At 40.5% G+C, this 21,368-nt stretch overlaps 2 long non-coding RNA genes across 2 annotated transcripts in view; one reads left to right on the top strand and one right to left on the bottom strand.

Annotated features, from left to right (window-relative positions):
* LOC144579216 (uncharacterized) overlaps positions 1 to 21,368 on the bottom strand; it is a 42,612-nt gene that overhangs the window by 4,538 nt on the left and 16,706 nt on the right. Inside the window, exons 3-5 of the long non-coding RNA XR_013526297.1 lie at positions 8,292 to 8,454; positions 6,396 to 6,498; positions 3,695 to 3,755 (exon numbers count right to left, since the gene is read on the bottom strand). This is a non-coding gene — a long non-coding RNA (uncharacterized LOC144579216). The remainder of the gene's footprint in view (positions 1 to 3,694; positions 3,756 to 6,395; positions 6,499 to 8,291; positions 8,455 to 21,368) is intronic.
* Positions 10,717 to 21,018, top strand: LOC144579217 (uncharacterized). Its single transcript, XR_013526298.1, has 2 exons — positions 10,717 to 10,800; positions 18,999 to 21,018. It is a non-coding gene; the product is annotated as an uncharacterized LOC144579217 (long non-coding RNA).

Genomic DNA, 21,368 nt, shown 5'->3' with positions numbered 1-21,368 from the left:
GTAGAGTTGAGAAGGTGAGGATATAGCAATATATATTTTTAAGAAGCCAGCAGCCTCTTTTTGGAATCCATGGAGGTTTTCTGAAGGAGATACAACCCATATTTTACTATAAAAGACCTTAGGCTCTAGGACTACCATGGAGTTATCCTAACCACAGTCCAATTGCTCAGCTTCCTTACAGCAGCTTGAAGAGTCACCTAACCTGTTCCTTCTTAAAGAATGTTAACCATTTTTCACTGGACTCAAGATTCTTATAATGTCTAGACCACTTTTCTTTCTCACTTAGTTGTTCTTTACCCTAGAAATCCTAAACCACAAGCTGCTATTCTTTAAACTTCTCATTAAGTACATGTTCTGTCACTTGTCAAATGGGTTTGAAAAAGTTCAACAGAAATTGCTGGAGAGGATGTGGAGAAATAGGAATGCTGTTACACTGTTGGTGAGAGTGTAAATTAGTTCAACCATTGTGGAAGGCAGTGTGGCAATTCCTCAGGGATCTAGAAATAGAAATTTCATTTGACCCATAATCCCATTACTGGGTATATACCCAAAGGATTATAAATCATTCTGTTATAAAGACACATGCGGAGAACGATCCAAGATGGTCGATCGCTAACATCCCGGGGTTGCAGCTCTCAGGGAAGGCACGGAGAACTAGAGGACGCCACACTTTCAGACAAAGTCTGGTCGCTCACGGAGCAGAAGATCCCCCAGTGGTGGAAACACATGAGTCGCCAGCGCGACTCTCGTGGTCGGCGCAACGGTTCCGCCGGCACCTCGACGCGGCAGCGCTCAGCGCAGAGTAAACGGGACCGGTTCCCCTTCTGACCGAGGTTTGGAGGCCCGGGAAGGCAGAGTTGCCTACTACGGACACAAGAAGGAAGCCCGACAGGAGAATCCTGGGCAGAAAAGCACCATCAGTTTTAATGCCGCTGCTCTGGCCCTGGGAACTAACAACCTGGACGTCCACTCTAGAGACCTAATCTGAAAGTTGGTAATTTCAAAGACGACAGGAGGATAAATTTACAATGACGGGAAGAAACCAGCGTAAAAAAGCTGAGAATACTCAAAGTCAGAACGCCTCTCCCTCTAAAGATGATCACAGTTCCACATCAACAATGGAACAAGGCTTGATGGAGAACGAGCGCCTCCTGATGACAGAATCACTCTTCAAGGAATGGATAATAACAAACTTCGGTGAGTTAAAAGAACATGTTGTAGCCCAACGTAAAGAAACTAGGAACTTTGAAAAAAGGTTTGATGAAATCCTATTGAGAATAGACAACTTAGAGAGGAGTATGAGTGAATTAATGGAACTGAAGAATACAATACAGGAACTCCGAGAAGTATGCACACGTTTAAACACTCGAATTGTTCAAGCAGAAGAAGAGATATCAGAGGTCAAAGTCCAACTTAATGAAATAAAACATGAAGAAAAGATTAGAGAAAAAAGGATAAAAAGGAATGAGCAAAGTCTCCAAGAAATGTGGGACTATGTGAAAAGACCAAATTTACGTTTGATAGGTGTACCTGAATGCGACAGAGAGAATGAATCCAAGCTGGAAAATACCCTTCAGGATATTATTCAGGAAAATTTTCCTAAACTAGCAAAGCAGGTCAACATTCAACCCCAGGTAATACAGAGAACACCACAAAGATATTCCTCAAGAAGAGCAACCCCAAGGCACATAATCGTTAGATTCACCAGGGTTGAAACGAAGGAGAAAATACTAAGGGCAGCCAGAGAGAAAGGTCAGATTACCCACAAAGGCAAGCCTATCAAATTTACAGCAGATCTCTCGGCAGAAACTCTACAGGCCAGAAGAGAGTGGGGGCCAATATTCAACATCCTCAAAGAACAGAACCTTCAGCCCAGAATTTCATATCCAGCCAAACTAAGCTTCACAACTGAAGGAAAAATAAAATCTTTTATGAACAAGCAAGAACTCAGAGATTTTATTACCACCAGGCCTGCTTTACAAGAGCTTCTGAAAGAAGCATTACACACAGAAAGAAACAACCAGTATTAGCCTTTCTAAAAATACACCAAAAAGTAAAGAGCACCAACATAAAGAAGAATTTACACCAACAAATGGATAAAACAGCCAGTCAACATCAAATGGCAGTAACCCTAAATTTAAATTGACTGAATTCCCAATCAAAAGACACAGCCAAAACCCAACGGCATGTTACATCCAGACCTGTTTCACATGCAAGGATACACAAAGACTCAAAACAAAGGGATGGAGAAAGATTTACCAACCAAATGGAGAGCAAAAATAAATAATAAATAAATAAAAAGCAGGAGTTGCAATTCTTGTATCGGATAAAATAGATTTTAAAGCAACAAAGATATAGTGGTAAAAGGATCAATGCAACAACAAGAGCTAACGATCCTAATACCCAGATAGGAGACTTAGATTCAATGAGACAGAAAATTAATAAGGATATCAAGGACTCGAACTCAGATCCGGAACAAGTAAACTTAATAAATATTTATAGAGCTCTCCACATCAAATACACAAAATATACATTCTTGTCAATACCACATCACACCTACCCATTAGTTTAAATGAAACATTGATTGGCCATTATTAATACCCAATTTTTTTCAAAATAAAGCAATATTTCCATTTACTCTCCCTCTTTCTCTTCCTCTTTCTTCCTCTCCTTTACTTATTTTTTTTTTTTCTTTCCTTCTCTCAAAAAAAAAGAAATTAACTTGTAAACCTCTAGATCCAGGTCGGCAATGTCTCTTTCATTGCTTGATTTCCTTTCTTCCCTTCCCTCCCTCCCTCCCTCTCACCCTCCCCGCTTCCTCCCTTCCTTCCTTCCTTCATCCCTTCCTTCCTCCCTACCATCCTTATTCCCTTCCTTTCTGCCTTCCTCCCCACCCCCCCCAAAAAAAAGACACATGCACATGTATGTTCATTGTGGCACTGTTTACAATAGCAAAGACTTGGAACCAACCCAAATGCCCATCAATGACAGACTGGATAACGAAAATGTGGCACATATACACCATAGAATACTATGTAGCCATAAAAAAGGGGGAGTTGTGTCCTTTGCAGGGACTTGGATGAAGCTGGAAACCATCATTCTTAGCAAACTGACACAAGAACAGAAAACCAAACACCACATATTCTCACTCATAAATGGGTATTGAACAATGAGAACACATGGATACAGGGAGAGGAACATCACATACTGGGGTCTGTTGGGGGGTCAGGAGCTAGGGGAAGGACAGCAGGGGGTGGGGAGATTGGGGAGGGATAACATTAGGAGAAATACCTAATGTAGGTGATGGGGGGATGGATGCAGCAAAGCACCGCGGCATGTGTCTACCTATGTAACAATCCTGCAAGTTCTGCATATGTACCCCAGAACTTAAAGTACAATGAAAACAAATAAATAGAGAAAGAAAGAAGAAAGTACAAAAAAAAAATAAAATAAAAGAAAGAAAGAAACAAAGAAAGAAAAAGAAAAGAAGAAGGAAAGAAGGAAATTGCCTTAGCAACCTGTGTCCTAGGAGGCAGGCTGCACTGAAGGCCTCCTAGATCTTTTGCATTGCTCTCTGGCACAATGTTGGGCCCAACCAGGTAAATAAGTGTCTGGCCATTAAACTTAAGGTCATTTAATCCTTAACTTGATAGATTCTGGGTGTTTTCTACAAATTTGCATAACTAGCACTTACCTGGGAGATTTCTCTGCCAGCTGTCAAAGGATTTTTCCACGTAGTTCCATACTCAAGAATTCTGTGTGATGGAAAAATAAAGCCATGGAAATCTTAAATGTGTTAGAAATAGGGCTGGGTGATGAAAGATTCTAGCGAACCTGCACACTGCAGAAAAGTGTTTCCAGAAACACTGCGTAACCTAAATACAGAGTAATTTGGGTTTTGGTTAAGATTGGCTTTGGCATGCTTTTTTTTAAAACCAAGGAATAGTGTATTTAGAAATGTGGGAAAACTACATCAAAAAAACCCAACCTTGAGTTGTAATAAAATTAGACTTAGTGTTGCTGGATTTTAGTAATGTATGGGCATCCAGGTTACATCAAGAGAACATGTGAATAAAATACCAGGATAAAATTTCTCTAGAAACTTTGAGCTTTAACATTACATAGTTCATCTCAGAATAAACAATATAGAACTTCCAATAGGCAACCGCTTTTATGCTACAAAAATGGTCATTTCACTTGCTTCAAATACATATTTCAGATCTTTGTCTTTTCTTTGTAATGAAGTTGTAAACGTTTTAGTTCACACTATACCAGAGTTACAATTCCCTGGTGTCTGTATTACCAGTGTTAAAATAATCCTAAAAATGAAAGTAAATTTGAGCTTTGGTAGTCAATCTTTTTCATAGTCTTATGTTAGATAACTCATATTTCCCAGGTATCAAATTCTATGAAAACTGCCATAGTTACCACCTACTACCAACTTAGTTTCCATGCCCCATAACAGTTGTCAGAGAACCTACCCACTTTCAGTGACACTTATATTCTTATTCTAACTTGACCCCATTTTTCATTATCAGAATGATTATGTTGCCTTCTGGAATTCAAGCCAAAGAAAAGAACGATGTTACTGGTCCCTATTCTATTGATTTACTCTATTTTTGTCACCTAGGCTGGCGTGCAGACATGATCATGCCTCACTGCAACCTCTGCCCAGGCTCAAGTGATTCTTGTGCCTCAGTCTCCCAAGGAGCTAGGACCATAGGCAACTGCCACCATGCTCAGCTAATTTTTGTGTTTTTAGTAGAGAAGAGGTTTTGCCATGTTGGCCAGGCTGGTCTTGAACTGCTGGGTTCAAGTGATCTGCCTGCTTCAGCCTTTCAAAGTGTTGGGATTACAGGCATGAGCCACTGTACCCAGCCCTTACTCTTGAAGTCAAGGATTTATGTCCAATGTCCCTTTGCCAAACTGGGTTTTAAATATTTGACCACTAATATGTCACAACTTCCAGTTAATGTCATCTTAATAAGGTGCAAACCATCTTATAAATAAAGATTTATCATTGACTTTTTCTTGTGAGTTACATCAGATAATTGATTCTAGTCTGCAGCTTATCAAGATAAGATGTTAAGTTAAAGATTGTACCTTAAATTCTAAGGAATTTTTTAAAAATGAAAAAATTATAATGGATAAAAATATACCAATATTATCAGGATTTAGTGAGAATCACTGAAACTGAGTGGCTAGATTCTTAGTTCTAAAAAAAACCAGTGATTTATTTTTAACTAAAATGTAAGCTTAAGTCATTCTGTGTATAGAAACTTTAATTATACTTTCTGTACTTACATTTTTTTTCTGTGTAACTTTTTGAAAACCTCCAACACCCTTGTTCTAATTCTATGGTATTCCTGGAAATCCTTTCTCTTTGGTATAATTTTATATTCTAATGTGTTTTTCCTCTCAGACACAATAATCAACTATTCAAAGATGCCATCTAATGCTCTATGCTACTAAGTATTGTGGCCAGAGAGTGATTTTAAGTGTAATAAATTATCTTAAAATTGAAAAGAGCTTAAGCAAACAAAAACAAATATTATATTTTAAACACAGGCATGAATTAAACCAACTTGTGAATGGGCAAGGTAACTTACAAAAATGCTTTAAGACATATCAAGTAAGAGTAGGAAGGAAGAGCCCTTCAATCCCTGACAATGCTGCATCTGCTCCTACTGGCTTTAGGAGTTGTTAGAGTCCCACATTTTTTGTTTTTGTTTGTTTTTTTCCAGAGAAAGTCTCTCTCTGTCCAGGCTGGAATTAAGTGGCATGATCTTGAATCACTGCCACCTCTGCCTTCCTGGTTTAAGCCATTCGCCTGCCTCAGCCTCCTGAGTAGCTAGGGCTACAGGCACCTGCCACCACACCCAGCTAATTTTTGTATTTTTAGTAGAGACAGGGTTTTACCATGCTGGCCAGGAGAGTCTTGATCTCTTGACCTTGTGATCCACCCATCTCAGCCTCCCAAAGTGCTGGGATTACAGGCTCGAGCCACCACACCCAGCTGTGTCCCATGTTTTAATAGTAATACTGCATTGATTCCAAATGCATGTGCAGCAATATTGGGAGAAAAAGATAGGAAATAAACAGAAAAGTTATCTTTAAAATTTAAAAAGTTTTTATTGTTTTAAAAGCCTTACATAATTCACAGCTATCAGCCCACAAACTGAGGAAGTCTCTGTGCATAGGCAGAAGGAGCCTTCACTTTGAAGTGGTGTCTATAACTGTGTTTATGTTTAAAAGGACAGCAGAGTGTAAGAGTGTGTTGTTGCCCTGACAAGATCTTAGTTGTCCTTGAGTTAACTTGAATTAAGTTGTTTCTTCTTTTGAAAATGTTAAGTTTTCTGGTTCTTTTTTGATGAAGGGTTCAGATATTACATTACCTCTCGTTTCTTCCTTCAGGAGAGGATGGCCTTAGCGCGCTGAAGATTAATTAAATCATCAGCACTCAAAGACCTGTTCTTGGAAGCACATCCTTGAAAAAGCCTAAGAGTGTCAAACAGAAAATAGGTACAATTTTAAAAAGGGTTCCAACTTTTTAACAATCACCACTGATAGTAAGCCACACATGCAGACTTCTTTAGGTAGTTCAGTTACAGCTACTTAGGTTGAGGTTTACACTGCTAACTTCTGTCAGCTCACTAAGGTAATCTCAGGGCTAGAATTAGATTTCTGGAGCAAAGGGGGGCTTGTTTTATTAAGTTACTTAAAAATTTGGTTCCCAAAGATGTCACAGTATTGTACAGGCTTCTAACAGCAGTATCATCTGTTACCTGTGCACTTGTTCCTTAAATGTAATGAACACACACTTTTGCAAAAAGTTAGTTTATTAATTTATTCCAATTCCACCCAATTTGTAGTAATTATATACTCAAAGCAAATTTTAATGAGGCAGGCCTGTGCTGGATTGTATTGGAATGTCAATGAAGTCTAATGACTAGAGCATCAAAAGGCACTACTTCACTTGCACATCAATTATGATTTAAAAAAGTATTATTTAAAAATACTTCCAGGGTACTACAGAGCATGCCTATTTTAAGTGTTCAGCCTTGTCAGCTGTAATTTTACTGTGTACTTACCAAAAGTCACAAACCATAAATATTACTTTGTCCCATGAAAGTTATAGAAGTTATCATTTCCTGTAAAATCCCATGTACTTGCTGCATCTAGTACTTGAGACACGCACACCTCATACAGTCTAAGTGCAGGTCTCTCAGCTTAGGCACTAATGCTTTGTCTAACAAACCCATGGGACTGACTGCATTGTGGTATACACAGTAGAAAATGACATAAATTTGCAAACTGAGTAATAAAAAATAGTCAAGAGTGGTAAGTGCATTATATATGTAGACATCATTAGGAATACAATGGCAAGAAATCATTTCTGTATGATTATTTGAAAGGGCAAAGGTTCAAAAGCAAAAAAATTGAGAATGAATTAAACTTGATTAAAACATATATATTTTTTTCAGACAGAGTCTCACTCTGTTGCTCAGGCTGGAGTGCAGTAGCATGATCTTGGCTCACTGCAACCTCCACCTCCCAGATTCAAGCGATTGTCCTGCCTCAGCCTCCCATGTAGCTGGGACTACAGGCGTGCACCACAACGCCCAGCTAATTTTTGTATTTTTAATAGAGAATAGGCCAGACTGGTCTCAAACTTGTGACTTCATGATCCACCCCCGCTTGGCCTCCTGAAGTGCTGCGATTACAGGCATGAGCCACCATGCCCGGCCTAAAATATTATTAACTATGGTCACAGAAGAGATAATACCTATAATTTTCAAATAATGTAGATCCTTGTAAAAACCATAAGAGGCAGGAAATAGAATGTCAAAAGGTTAATAAGCTCTTCAGTGTATTAGTTAATTTTGAAACTTTCCATTTTTTTTCTTTTTTAATCTTTTTTATTTCACTCCTGCTACTCAGGCTAAAGTGCAATAGTGTAATCTTGCCTCACTGCAACCTCCACCTCTAGGGTTCAAGCAGTTCTCCTGCCTCAGCCTCCTGAGTAACTGGGCTTACAGGCATGCATCACCACACCCAACTAATTTTGTATTTTTAGTAGAGACAGTATTTCTTCATGTTGGTCAGCCTAGTCTCAAACTTATGACCTCACGTGATTCACCCACCTCAGCCTCCCAAAGTGCTGGGATTACAAGCATGAGCCACTGCACTGAGCTGAAGCTTTCCATTTTTCTAATCACAACTGAATATGACTTAGTCACAGATGTTGGCACTGCTGAGTGCAGATCCACTTAGTAACTTCATAGTCTTACCTCCAGCTTCCATGCTCTTTCTCTGTCAAGAAGGTAAACAGGCAAACACAGGCCGTGGTCATGTGCCAAAGTGTGAAGATCAAAGTAGTATTTGGTGTAAATGCTGCTAGAAACTTTGATATTATAATCAATTAACTTCAAGAATTGCCTTTCCAAATCATTCCTGGGGAAGGAGAAACACAACAAAACCAACACAAGACAATGTTAGTTCACTGGGCTATCTTCAAAAACATTATTCTCATGTAAGAAATGTAAAGCCATCCTGCAATCTAGTTTATTAGAACGCATGAATGAACTCACACTGGACAGAACCCTATCGATCGAAGAAATACAAGAAAGCATGCAATTTTCCCAGCTCTCTTTGAAAATAGAAAAAACCTGTATTGGAATAAAACATGGATATAAAAAATGTGTTAATACACTTGATTTTCCCATGTCCTTTCAAAGACATTTTCGAATTTAACATGGAGAAAAATGACATAATCTTAGGAAACAAGGTAAAACCTTCAGCTGCTTCATTTCTTTGAAAACATGAAAGGATTCAATGGAGAAAACCCTTATTACATACAAACATGTGGTAAGGTCTTCAGTTGTTCCAGTTCCACATGAAGATAAGAACTCATTTCTAAAATAAAACCTATGAATGTATGGAATGTAGAAATACCTTCATTTACATGATATTTACTCCAAGACCTATGATAACATACCCTGTAGATAGACCTTATAAATACAAGAAGCACAATGGATTGGAACCCCAGTAGATTATCAAATACAGAAAAGTTTTCAGTTTTACAATTACTTCAACATTTATGTGAAAACTTGCCCTAGAGGGAAATCCTCTCACCATTCCTAAATTGGAAAGCCTGATGCAAATCAATTATGGTATAATCTTCAAAAATGTACATAAGTAAATATTATACTACTTACGTTTCTCAGTGATTCTTTTTTCTTTTTTTTTTCCTCTGAAACAAAGTTTCGCTATTGTTACCCAGACTGGAGTGCAATGGCACAATCTCGGCTCACCACAACCTCTGCCTTCTGGGTTCAAGCAATTCTCCTGCCTCAGCCTCCCGAGTAGCTGGGACTACAGGCGTGCACCACCGTGCCCAGCTAATTTTTGTATTTTTAGTAGAGACGGGTTTTCACCTTGTTGACCATGATGGTCTCGAGCTCTTGACCTCGTGATCCACCTGCCTCAGCCTCCCAAAGTGCTGGGATTATAGGCGTGAGCCACCGAGCCCGGCTTCTCAGGGATTCTTTATTTAAAAGAATCTCTATTTAAAAGGGTCTCTGAACTTACTTCCACTTCTTTTGCAAGAAAGCATTGAGGTTAAAATTTTGTAGATACTCCTTGAACAATATTAAATGAATTTAATAGACAGTTTTTTAAAAAAAAATCAGTTCATAGAAATTTTCTCTATTTATTTAAAAATAGTAACACTCAGCTACTAGAATGGTTCCAAATGCTGTTTTGAAACAAATACAGGCTATGCAGGTGGGTTCCTATGCTAATATCCAAACAGGGCACAGCTGCTTGCAGTCCATTCTGCATCCAGCACCCCAAGTTTGGGATGAGGAGAAAGGCAACAGTCTCCTCCTCACTCATCGAACTGACTCTGCCTCATTGTTGAGGGTTCCATGGCACAAATCAGACTTCATGCTCACTCTCAAGGCACCACAACAGTGATCCAATGACGGAAATGATGGATGCCACTTATTAGCTGTCACTACTACAGGGCAAGAATACTCTTTACATTGCGAATGGTAGAAAGATCAGAGAGACATCTTGGCTAGACTAAACCTATTTGTGAGATGCCTTCTAGTAGGGTGCCTGCCTTACAGTGTTTCTCCTGAGTTGAGTTAGAAATGAAACCCCAAGGTGTTCGGCATCTGCTACCCCTGGCCAGAACAGACTGTGGAGATGAGTTGAATGCACTGAGAGCGGAACAGGCTGGGAATAGCCCTCTGCCACAAGATTATTCAGCCGTCCTGACCAAAAAAATTTTTTTGAGACAGAGTCTTGCTCTCTCACCCAGGCTAAAGTGCAGTGGCATGACCCTAGCTCACAGCAGACTCAACCTCCCAGGCTCAAGTGACCCATTCACCTAAGCCTTTCAAGAAGCTGGGACTACAAGGTCATGCCCCTTAGCTGGGCTATTTCTTAAAAATCCATTTTCTAGGGAGAGGGTCTCACTTTTCGCCCAGGCTGGTAAAACTCCTGTGATCAAGTGATACTCCTACCTTGGCCTCCCAAAGTGCTGTATTATAGACATGAGCCACTGTATCCAGCACTTTGTCAAATGTTTAAATAAATACAAAACTAGAGTAACTGTACCACTTTCACAGTAATCTCTGTAAAAACTTAATTGTATAAAAACAATACCTCAACAACATATTTGTGTTTCTTGGTTTTAAATATTGTGCTGTCTTGCTAGGTTGGAAAAGTTCTCCTGGATAAGATCCTGAAGAGAGTTTTCGAACTTGGTTCCATTCTTCCCAACACTATCAGGTACACCAATCACATGTAGATTTGGTCTTTTCACATAGTCCCATATTCCTTGGAGGATTTATTTGTTTCTTTTCCTTTTTCTTTTTATTTATTTATTGCATTTTAGGTTTTGGGGTACATGTGCAGATCATGCAAGATAGTTGCATAGGTACACACATGGCAGTGGGTTTTGCTGCTGTCTTCCCCTTCACCCACATTTGGGATTTCTCCCCAGGCTATCCTTCCCCCCTTCCCCGCCCCGCTGTCCCTCCCCTATTCCCCCCAGTAGACCCCAGTGTGTAGTACTCCCTTCCCTGTGTCCTTGTGTTCTCTTTTTCCATCACCCGCCTATGAGCGAGGATATGTGGTATTTCATTTTCTGTTCTTATGTCAGTTTGCTGAGAATGATGTTCTCCAAATTCATCCATGTCCCTACAAAGGACACAAACTCATCCTTTTTGATTGCTGCATAATATTCCATGGCGTATATGTGCCACATTTTCCCAATCCAGTCTAACATGGATAGGCATTTGGGTTGGTTCCAGGTCTTTGCTATTGTAAACAGTGCTGCAATGAACATTCGTGTGCATGTGTCCTTATAGTAAAATGATTTATAGTTTTTTGGATATATACCCAGTAATGGGATTGCTGGGTCAAATGAAATTTCTATTTCTTTTTTTTTAAAATTTTTTATTGCATTTTAGGTTTTGGGGTACATGTGCAGAACATGCAAGACAGTTGCATAGGTACACACATGGCAGTGTGTTTTGCTTTCTTTCTCCCCTTCACCCACATTTGGCATTTCTCCCCAGGCTATCCCTCCCCAGCTCCCCCCCCCGCTGGCCCTCCCCTTTTACCCCCAATAGACCCCAGTGTTTAGTGCTCCCTTCCCTGTGTCCATGTGTTCTCATTTTTCATCACCCGCCTATGAGTGAGAATATGCGGTATTTCATTTTCTGTTCTTGTGTCAGTTTGCTGAGAATGATGTTCTCCAGATTCATCCATGTCCCTACAAACGACATGAACTCATCATTTCTAATTGCTGCATAATATTCCATGGTGTATATGTGCCACATTTTCCCAATCCACTCTATCATCAATGGGCATTTGGGTTGGTTCCAGGTCTTTGCTATTGTAAACAGTGCTGCAATGAACATTCGTGTGCATGTGTCCTTATAGTAGAACAATTTATAGTCCTTTGGATATATACCCAGTAATGGGATTGCTGGGTCAAATGGAATTTCTATTTCTAAGGCCTTGAGGAATCGCCACACTGTCTTCCACAATGGTTGAACGAATTTACACTCCCACCAACAGTGTAAAAGTGTTCCTATTCCTCCACATCCTCTCCAGCATCTGTTGTCTCCAGATTTTTTAATGATCGCCATTCTAACTGGTGTGAGATGGTATCTCAATGTGGTCTTGATTTGCATCTCTCTAATAACCAGTGATGATGAGCATTTTTTCATATGTTTGTTAGCCTCATGTATGTCTTCTTTTGAGAAGTATCTGTTCATATCCTTTGCCCTTTTTGAATGGGCTTGTTTGTTTTTTTCCTGTAAATCTGTTTGAGTTCTTTGTAAATTCTGGATATCAGCCCTTTGTCAGATGGGTACGCTGCAAAAATTTTTTCCCATTCTGTTGGTTGCCGATTCACTCTAGTGACTGTTTCTTTTGCCGTGCAGAAGCTGTGGAGTTTGATTAGGTCCCATTTGTCTATTTTGGCTTTTGTTGTCAATGCTTTTGGTGTTTTGGTCATGAAGTCCTTGCCTACTCCTATGTCCTGAATGCTTTTCCTAGATTTTCTTCTAGGGTTTTTATGGTGCCAGGTCTTATATTTAAGTCTTTAATCCATCTGGAGTTAATTTTAGTGTAAGGTGTCAGGAAGGGGTCCAGTTTCTGCTTTCTGCATATGGTTAGCCAGTTATCCCAACACCATTTATTAAACAGGGAGTCCTTTCCCCATTGCTTGTTTTTGTCAGGTTTATCAAAGATTGTATGGTTGTAGATATGCTGTGTTGCCTCCGATGCCTCTGTTCTGTTCCATTGGTCTATATCTGTGTTTTGGTACCAGTACCATGCTCTTTTGATTACTGTAGCCTTGTAGTATAGTTTGAAGTTTGGTAGTGTGATGCCTCCCGCTGTGTTCTTTTTGCTTAGAATTGACTTGGCTATGCAAGCACTCTTTTGGTTCCATATGAAGTTTAAGGTGGTTTTTTCCAGTTCTGTGAAGAAAGTCAATGGTAGCTTGATTGGGATAGCCTTGAATCTGTAAATTACTTTGGGCAGTATAGCCATTTTCAAAATATTGATTCTTCCTAACCATGAACATGGAATGTTTCTCCATCTGTTTGTATCCTCTCTTATTTCATTGAGCAGTGGTTTGTAGTTTTCCTTGAAGAGATCTCTTACGTTCCTTGTAAGTTGTATTCCTAGGTATTTTATTCTTTTTGTAGCAATTGTGAATGGCAGTTCGTTCTTGCTTTGGCTCTCTTTCAGTCTGTTATTGGTGTATAGGAAGGAATGCTTGTGAGTTTTGCACATTGATTTTGAATCCTGAGACTTTGCTGAAGTTGCTTATCAGTTTCAGGAGTTTTTGGGCTGAGGCGATGGAGTCTTCTAGGTATACTATCATGTCGTCTGCAAATAGAGACAATTTGGCTTCCTCCTTTCCTATTTGAATACCTTTTATTTCTTTTTCTTGCCTGATTGCTCTGACTAGAACTTCCAGTACTATTTTGAATAGGAGTGGTGAAAGAGGGCATCCTTGTCTAGTGCCAGATTTCAAAGGGAATGCTTCCAGTTTTTGCCCATTTAGTATGATATTGGCTGTTGGTTGGTTGTAAATAGCTTTTATTACTTTGAGATGTGTTCCATCAATACCTAGTTTATTGAGGGTTTTTAGCATAAAGGGCTGTTGAATTTTTTCAAAGGCCTTCTCTGCATCAATTGAGATAATCATGTGTTTTATGTTTTTGGTTCTGTTTATGTGGTGAATTACATTTATAGATTTCCGTATGTTGAACCAGCCTTGCATCCCCGGGATGAATCCTACTTGATCATGGTGGATAAGTTTTTTGATGTGCTGTTGCAATCGTCTTGGCAGTATTTTATTGAAGATTTTTGCATCTATGTTCATCATGGATATTGGCCTGAAGTTTTCTTTTCTTGTTGAGTCTCTGCCGGGTTTTGGTATCAGGATAATGTTGGTCTCATAAAATGATCTGGGAAGGATTCCCTCCTTTTGGATTATTTGGAATAGTTTCAGAAGGAATGATACCAGCTCCTCTTTGTGTGTCCGGTAGAATTCGGCTGTGAACCCATCTGGACCTGGGCTTTTTTGTGTGGTAGGCTCTTAATTGCTGCCTCAACTTCAGACCTTGTTATTGGTCTATTCATAGTTTCAGCTTCCTCCTGGTTTAGGCGTGGGAGGACACAGGTGTCCAGGAATCTATCCATTTCTTTTAGGTTTACTAGTTTATGTGCATAGAGTTGTTTGTAATATTCCCTGATGATGGTTTGAATTTCTGTGGGATCTGTGGTGATTTCCCCTTTATCATTTTTTATTGCATCTATTTGGTTGTTATCTCTCTTTTATTTTTTTAATGAGTCTGGCTAGTGGTCTATTTTGTTGATCTTTTCAAAAAACCAGCTCTTGAATTTATTGATTTTTTGAAGGGTTTTTCGTGTCTCTATCTCCTTCAGTTCTGCTCTGATCTTAGTTATTTCTTGCCTTCTTCTAGGTTTTGAGTTTTTTTTTATCTTGCTCCTCTGGCTCTTTCAATTTTGATGATAGGGTGTCAATTTTGGATCTCTCCACTCTTCTCATGTGGGCACTTATTGCTATATATTTTCCTCTAGAGACTGCTTTAAATGAGTCCCAGAAATTCTGGTATGTTGTGTCTTTGTTCTCATTGGTTTCAACGAACTTCTTTATTTCTGCCTTCATTTCATTCTTTATCCATCCAACAATCAAGAGCCACTTGTTCAGTTTCCATGAAGCTGTGTGGTTCTGAGTTAGTTTCTGAATTCTTAGTTCTAACTTGATTGCACTATGGTCTGAGAGACTGTTTGTTATTATGTCAGTTGCTTTGCATTTGCTGAGGAGTGCTTTACTTCCAATTATGTGGTCAATTTTAGAGTAGGTGTGATGTGGTGCTGAGAAGTATGTATATTCTGTGGATTTGGGGTGGAGAGTTCTGTAAATGTCTATCAGGTTTGCTCGTTCCAGGTCTGAGTTCAAGTCCTGGATTTCCTTGTTAATTTTCTGTCTGGTTGATCTGTCTAATATTGACAGTGGAGTGTTAAAGTCTCCCACTATTATTGTGTGGGAGTCTATGTCTCTTTGTAGATCATTAAGAACTTGCCTTATATATCTGGGTGCTCCTGTATTGGGTCCATATATATTTAGGATCATTAGCCCTTCTTGTTGTATCGATCCTTTTACCATTATGTAATGGCCTTCTTTGTCTCTTTTGATCTTTGTTGCTTTAAAGTCTATTTTATCGGAGATGAGAATTGCAACTCCTGCTTTTTTTTGCTCTCCATTTGCTTGGTAAATCTTCCTCCATCCCTTTATTTTGAGCCTTTGTGTATCCTTGCGTGTGAGATGGGTTTCCTGGATACAGCACACTGATGGGTTTTGGCTTTTTATCCAATTTGCCAGTCTGTGTCTTTTGATTGGTGCATTTAGCCCATTTACATTTAGGGTTAATATTGTTATGTGTGAATTTGATACTGCCATTTTGATGCTAGCTGGCTGTTTTGCCCGTTAGTTGGTGCAGATCATTCTTTTTTTGATGCTCTTTAGCATTTGGTATGTCTTTGGAATGGCTGGTACTGGTTGTTCCTTTCTATGTGTAGTGCCTCTTTCAGGAGCTCTTGTAAAGCAGGTGTGGTGGTGACAAAATCTCTGAGTACTTGCTTGATTGCAAAGGATTTTATTTTTCCTTCACTTATGAAGCTCAGTTTGGCTGGATATGAAATTCTGGGTTGAAAGTTCTCTTCTTTAAGGATGTTGAATATTGGCCCCCACTCTCTACTGGCTTGTAAAGTTTCTCCCGAGAGATCTGCTGTGAGTCTGATGGGCTTCCCTTCGTGGGTGACCCGACCTTTTTCTCTGGCTACAGTTAGCATTTTCTCCTTCATTTCAACCCTGTTGAATCTGACGATTATGTGCCTTGGGGTTGCTCTTCTTGTGGAATATCTTTGTGGTGTTCTCTGTATTTCCTGGACTTGAGTATTGGCCTGGATTGCTAGGTTGGGGAAATTTTCCTGGAGAATATCCTAGAGTATTTTCCAGCTTGAATTCATTCTCTTCATCACATTCTGGTACACCTATCAAACATAGGTTAGGTCTCTTCACATAATTCCACATTTCTTGGAGACTTTGTTCATTCTTTGTTGCGTTTTTCTCTGATCTTGGTTTCTCATTTTATTTCATTGAGTTGATCTTCGACTTCTGATATTTTTTCTTCTGCTTGGTCAATTTGGCTGTTGAAACTTGTGCATGCTTTGTGAAGTTCTCGTGTTGTGTTTTTCAGCTCCTTCAATTCATTTATATTCCTCTCTAAGTTGTCCATTCTTGTTATCATTTCCTCGAATCGTTTTTCAAATCTTTTTTCAAGGTTCTTAGTTTCTTTGCATTGATTTAGAACATGTTCTTTTACCTCACGGAATTTTCTCATTATCCACCTTCTGAAGTCTGATTCTATCATTTCATCACCCTCATTTTCCGCCCAGCTTTGTTCCCTTGCTGGCGAGGAGTTTTGGTCCTCGCAGGCGAGGTGTTTTTGTTTCTGGTGTTTTCCTCCTTTTTGCACTGGTTTCTTCCCATCTTTGTGGGTTTATCCTCCTGTGGTCTGAGTAGTTGCTGACTTTTTGGTTGGTTCTCTGAGTGGACACCCAGATTGTTGATGGTGAAGTATTTATGATGCTTAGTTTTCCTTCTAAAAATCTAACCCCTCTGCTGTATGACTGCTGAGGTCCACTCCAAGCCCTGCTTCTCTGATGTACACCTGTAGCAGCTGCAGAACAGTGAGGGATGCTACCAATTTCTTCTTCTGCTATCTTTGTCCCTGAATGATGCCCGCCAAATGTCAGTCTGATCAGTCCTTTTTGAGGTGACTCCTTGGAAATTCAGGGGTCAGGGAGCTGCTTGAGGAGACGGTCTGTACTTTATAGGAGCTCGAGTGCTAAGCTGTGAGCTCCATTGTTCATTGAGGACTGTTCGTCAGATACTTTTAAGTCTGCTGCAGAACTCATAACCCCCCTTTTTTTTTCTTCAGATGCTCTGTCTCGGGGAGTTAGGGCTTTCTTTATGAGTATCTGTTGCACTTTCCTGCCCAGCTAAGGGGCAGTCTAGTCACTATTTGCCTGCCGAGGCTCCACCCTGTAGGCGTTGGCTCCGCCCTTCTGTGGCGGGCTCTGCTTTGTTGCCTTGGGCTTCGCCCTGTTGCTGAGGGCTCTGCCCTGCTGTCGTGAGCTCTGCTGTGTTGCCTCTGTATTCGCGGAGTCTCTCTGTTATGGCAGGTTACCTCGGCAATGGCAGGCTGCGACAGCAATGGGAGTATACTTCCGTAGGGGCGTATTGCCTCGGCAATGGGGGATGCCCCTTCTTCTCCGAGCTGCGCTGTCCCAGGCTCAGTTGTGTCCGCAGTGAAACTCTCAACCCCAGGCATATGGAATCGCTGCCCTGCTTGTCCCTGTGGGGGGTGGGACCTGCCGAGCCTGGTCACCTGGCTCGCTGCCTCAGAGCCCCTCTTTTTCCCTTTCCTAAGTTGAAAGGTTGGCTCTCCCCCAGGTATTTCAGTCGCCTGCTGATTGGGGACTGGGATCCGTGTGATTTCCTGTGCAGCGACACACTGCGCAGGCTCAAATGTTGCCTCCCGGGAATCTCCTGGTCTGGGTCACTGTCCAAGTCCTGTTCAATCAGATGGATATGCTAATCTGCCCTCCCAAATCTCAGATTGCCAGTTTAACAGGGCATCCAGACCAGTGCGACTTGTGCAGAGTGCCGCTGTGCTGCTGCTGGCCGCAATGGCAGTGCCGGCCAAAACAGCTGCGGTGGCGCTCCGTGTCTCTCCTCCACCTCGGAATCCCCCCTTTCTGTGGGCAACAAAGATCCGTCTGAAAATGCGGCTTGAACTCACCCTCTGAGCCTTCACTGAGAACCACAACCGCGAGCTGCTGCAACCCCGAGCTTCTCCTATGCCGCCATCTTGAAGAGTCCTCTTCTTTTCCTTTTTCTCCAATCCTTTCTTGGAGGCTTTGTTTCTTTTCACTTTAATCTTGTTTTCTCACTTTATTTCATTGAGTCGATCTTCAATCTCTGATATCCATTCTCATGCTTGATTGATTTGGCTATTGATGCTTGTGTATGCTTCATGAAGTTCTCGTGCTGTGTTTTACAGCTCCTTCCAGTCATTTATGTACTTCTCTAAACTGGTTATTCTAGTTAGCAATTCATCCAGCCTTTTTTCAAGGTTCTTAGCATCTTTGTATTGGGTTAGAACATGCTCCTTTATCTCGGAAGAGTTTGTTATTACCCACTTTCTAAAGCCTACTTCTGTCAGTTTTCAAATTCATTATCCATCCAGTTTTGTTCCCTTTCTGTTGAAAAGCTGTGATCTTTTGGAGGGAGAAGAGGCATTTTAGTTTTTGGAATTTTAAGCCTTTTTGCTCTGGTTTCTCCCCATCATCGTGGGAGTCTTTGATGCTGGTGACCTTTGGTTGGGTTCTCTGAGTGGACATCCTTTTTGTTGATGTTTATATTATTCCTTTCTGTTAGTTTTCTTTCTAACAGTCAGGTCCCTCTGTTCCAGGTCTGCTGGAGGTCCACCCTAGATCCCATTTGCTTTGGTATCATGAGCAGAGGCTGCAGAACAGTGAAAATTGATGCCTGTTCCTTTGGAAGATTTGTCCCAGAGGTGCACCCACCAGATGCCAGCCAGAGATCGTTATGAGGTGTCTGTTAGTCCCTACTGGGAGGTGTCTCAAAGTCAGCATACACAAGATTCCATGGTCCACTTGATGAGGCAGTCTGTCCCTTATCAGAGCTTGAGCACTGTGCTGGGAGATCTGCTGCTACCTTCAGAGCTCTCAGGCAGAGATGTTTAAGTCTGCTGAAGCTACATCCACAGTTGCCCCTTCCCCCAGGTGCTCTTTCCCTAGGAGATGGTATTATTTATGTTTCTGACTAGGGCTGCTGTCTTTTTCAGATTCCCTGCCCAGAGAGGAGAAATCTAGACAGGCAGTCTGGCTGCAGAAGCCTTGCTGAGATGCAGTGGGACCCACCCAGTTTGAACTTCCTGGAAGCTTTGGTTACACTGCAAGGGAAAAAATGCCTACTCAAGCCTCAGCAATGATGGATGGCCCTACCTTCACCAAGCTCAATCATTCCATATTGACCGCATACTGCTGTGCTGGTAGCTGGAATTTCAAGACAGTGGACCTTAGCTTGCTGTGCTCTGTGAAAGTGGGACCTGGTGAGCCAGACCACTTGGCTCCCTGTCTTCAGCCCTCCTTCCAGGAAAGTGAAGGGTTCTGTCTTGCAGGCACTCCAGGTGTGCTTGGGGTGTGGGGGGAAAAAGCTCCTGCCATTAGCTCCATGTCTGCCCAAATGGCTCCTTAGTTTTGTGCTTGAAACCCAGGGCCCTGGTAGCGTAGTCACTGGAGAGAATCTCCTAATATGCTGGTTGTGAAGACCATGGAAAAACCATAGTATCTGGACTGGAATGCACCATTCTTCCTGGTACAGTCTCTCATGGCTTCTCTGGCTTGGGGAGAGAAATTCTTGCACCCGTTGTGCTTCCTGGGGGAGGTAATTTTCCCACTTTGCTTTGGCTTGCCCTTTGTGGGCTGCACCCACTCTCCAACCAGTCCCAAAGAGATGAACTGGGTACCTCAGTTGGAAATGAAGAAATCTCCCACTTTCTCCATTGATCTAACAGGGAACTGCAAACCAGATCTGCTCCTATTCAGCCATTCTGAAACGTGAGAATTTCACATAGATTTTTTTAAAAGAAAAAGGGGAAAATGTGAAAGAAAAATAAATCTTGAGGACCCAAAATTATTGAGCTAAGAAGTCAAGCTGGAAACTGGTTAGGAGAAACCTGCCTTCCATCCTATTCAGAGTCATCCCTGTGCTGAAATAAATTCATATCTGATTGCCTCATTTGGAAAGACCAATCAGAAAAATGAATGCAACCATTTCTCTCTTGTCCACCTATAATCTGGAAACCACCTCTCCACTTCAAGTTTTCCCACCGTCATCTCCAGTTATCCCATCATTTCAGACTAAACCAATGTAAATCTTACACACATATTTAATTGTCTTATGTCTCCCTAAAATGTATAAAACCAAGCTGTGCCAATGCCACCTTAGCCACAAGTCATTTGGACCTGCTGGGGCTGTGTCACAGATGTGCATACTTAACCTTGGCAAAGTAAACTTTCTAAATTAACTGAGACCTGTCTCAGATTTTGGGGATTCACTAACTATACTTCAAGATTACAGTAACCAAAACATCATAGTTCTGACACAAAAAATTATTATTACACAATACCAATGGAACAGGTTAGAGAAGGTTGTAGGCTGCGCTCTTACAACCATCTGATCTTTGACAAAGTCTATAATTAGAAGCAATGGGGAATGGATTCCTATTCAATGAATGGTACTAGGATAACTGGTTAGCTATATTCAGAAAATTGAAATTGTGCAACTTCCTTCTAACACATTAAAAAAATCAACTGAAGATGGATTAAAGACCTAAATGTTAAACTTGAAACTAGAAAACTGTAGACAAAAGCCCAGAATATACTATTCTGAACATAGGCCATGGCAAAGGTTTTATGATCAAATGTCCCATGTTCTCACTCATTTCTGGGATATAAAAATCAAAACAATTAAACTCATTGACATAGATGGTGAAAGGATGATAACCAGAGGCTGGGAAGGGTAGTGAGAGAGTGAGCAGCATGTGGGAATTATTAGTGGATACAGAAAAATAGAAATAATAAAACCCTGGTGACCATAGTCAGTAATAACTTAATCATATATTTGAAAATAACATAAAGAATGTAAATGGAATGTGTGTAGCTTCAAGATTGATTGAGGGGATGGATACTTCATTCCCTATGATGTACTTTTTTCATATTGCATGCCTCTGTATCAAAACATGTCATGTATGCCATAAATACTATGTACCCACAAAATTAAAAATAAAATAAAATAAAAAACATCTTTCTGTGTAGTAAACAAGAGTTCCAAATCCAAGGCTAGAGATCCCCATGAAACAACATACACTCTTTTGTCTCAAAGAGCTTTCTCTTTGCTCTAGACATAGGTATTTGTAGAAGTTGCCATTCTGGAACATTGACTTCCAACATAGCAAGAGGGATAGCCACACACATGAAACACAAAGACAGAGCAGGGCTCACCAGTGCATTCTGTTGAAGAAGTGAGCAAGCTAAATTAAAATTATTTTTTAAACTAATTGATTTTAGCTACCGAAAAGTCTATAGAACATTAGCAGCATTTCTGTCGGACATATGATTTAGAATGTGAACCTAAATGCGAACTTGAATGT

The sequence above is a fragment of the Callithrix jacchus genome, chromosome 14 (assembly GCF_049354715.1).
Source record: "Callithrix jacchus isolate 240 chromosome 14, calJac240_pri, whole genome shotgun sequence".
Lineage (NCBI taxonomy): Eukaryota > Metazoa > Chordata > Mammalia > Primates > Cebidae > Callithrix > Callithrix jacchus.
The sequence above is the reverse complement of the archived record's forward strand: the minus strand, read 5'-3'. Positions and strand labels throughout refer to the sequence as shown.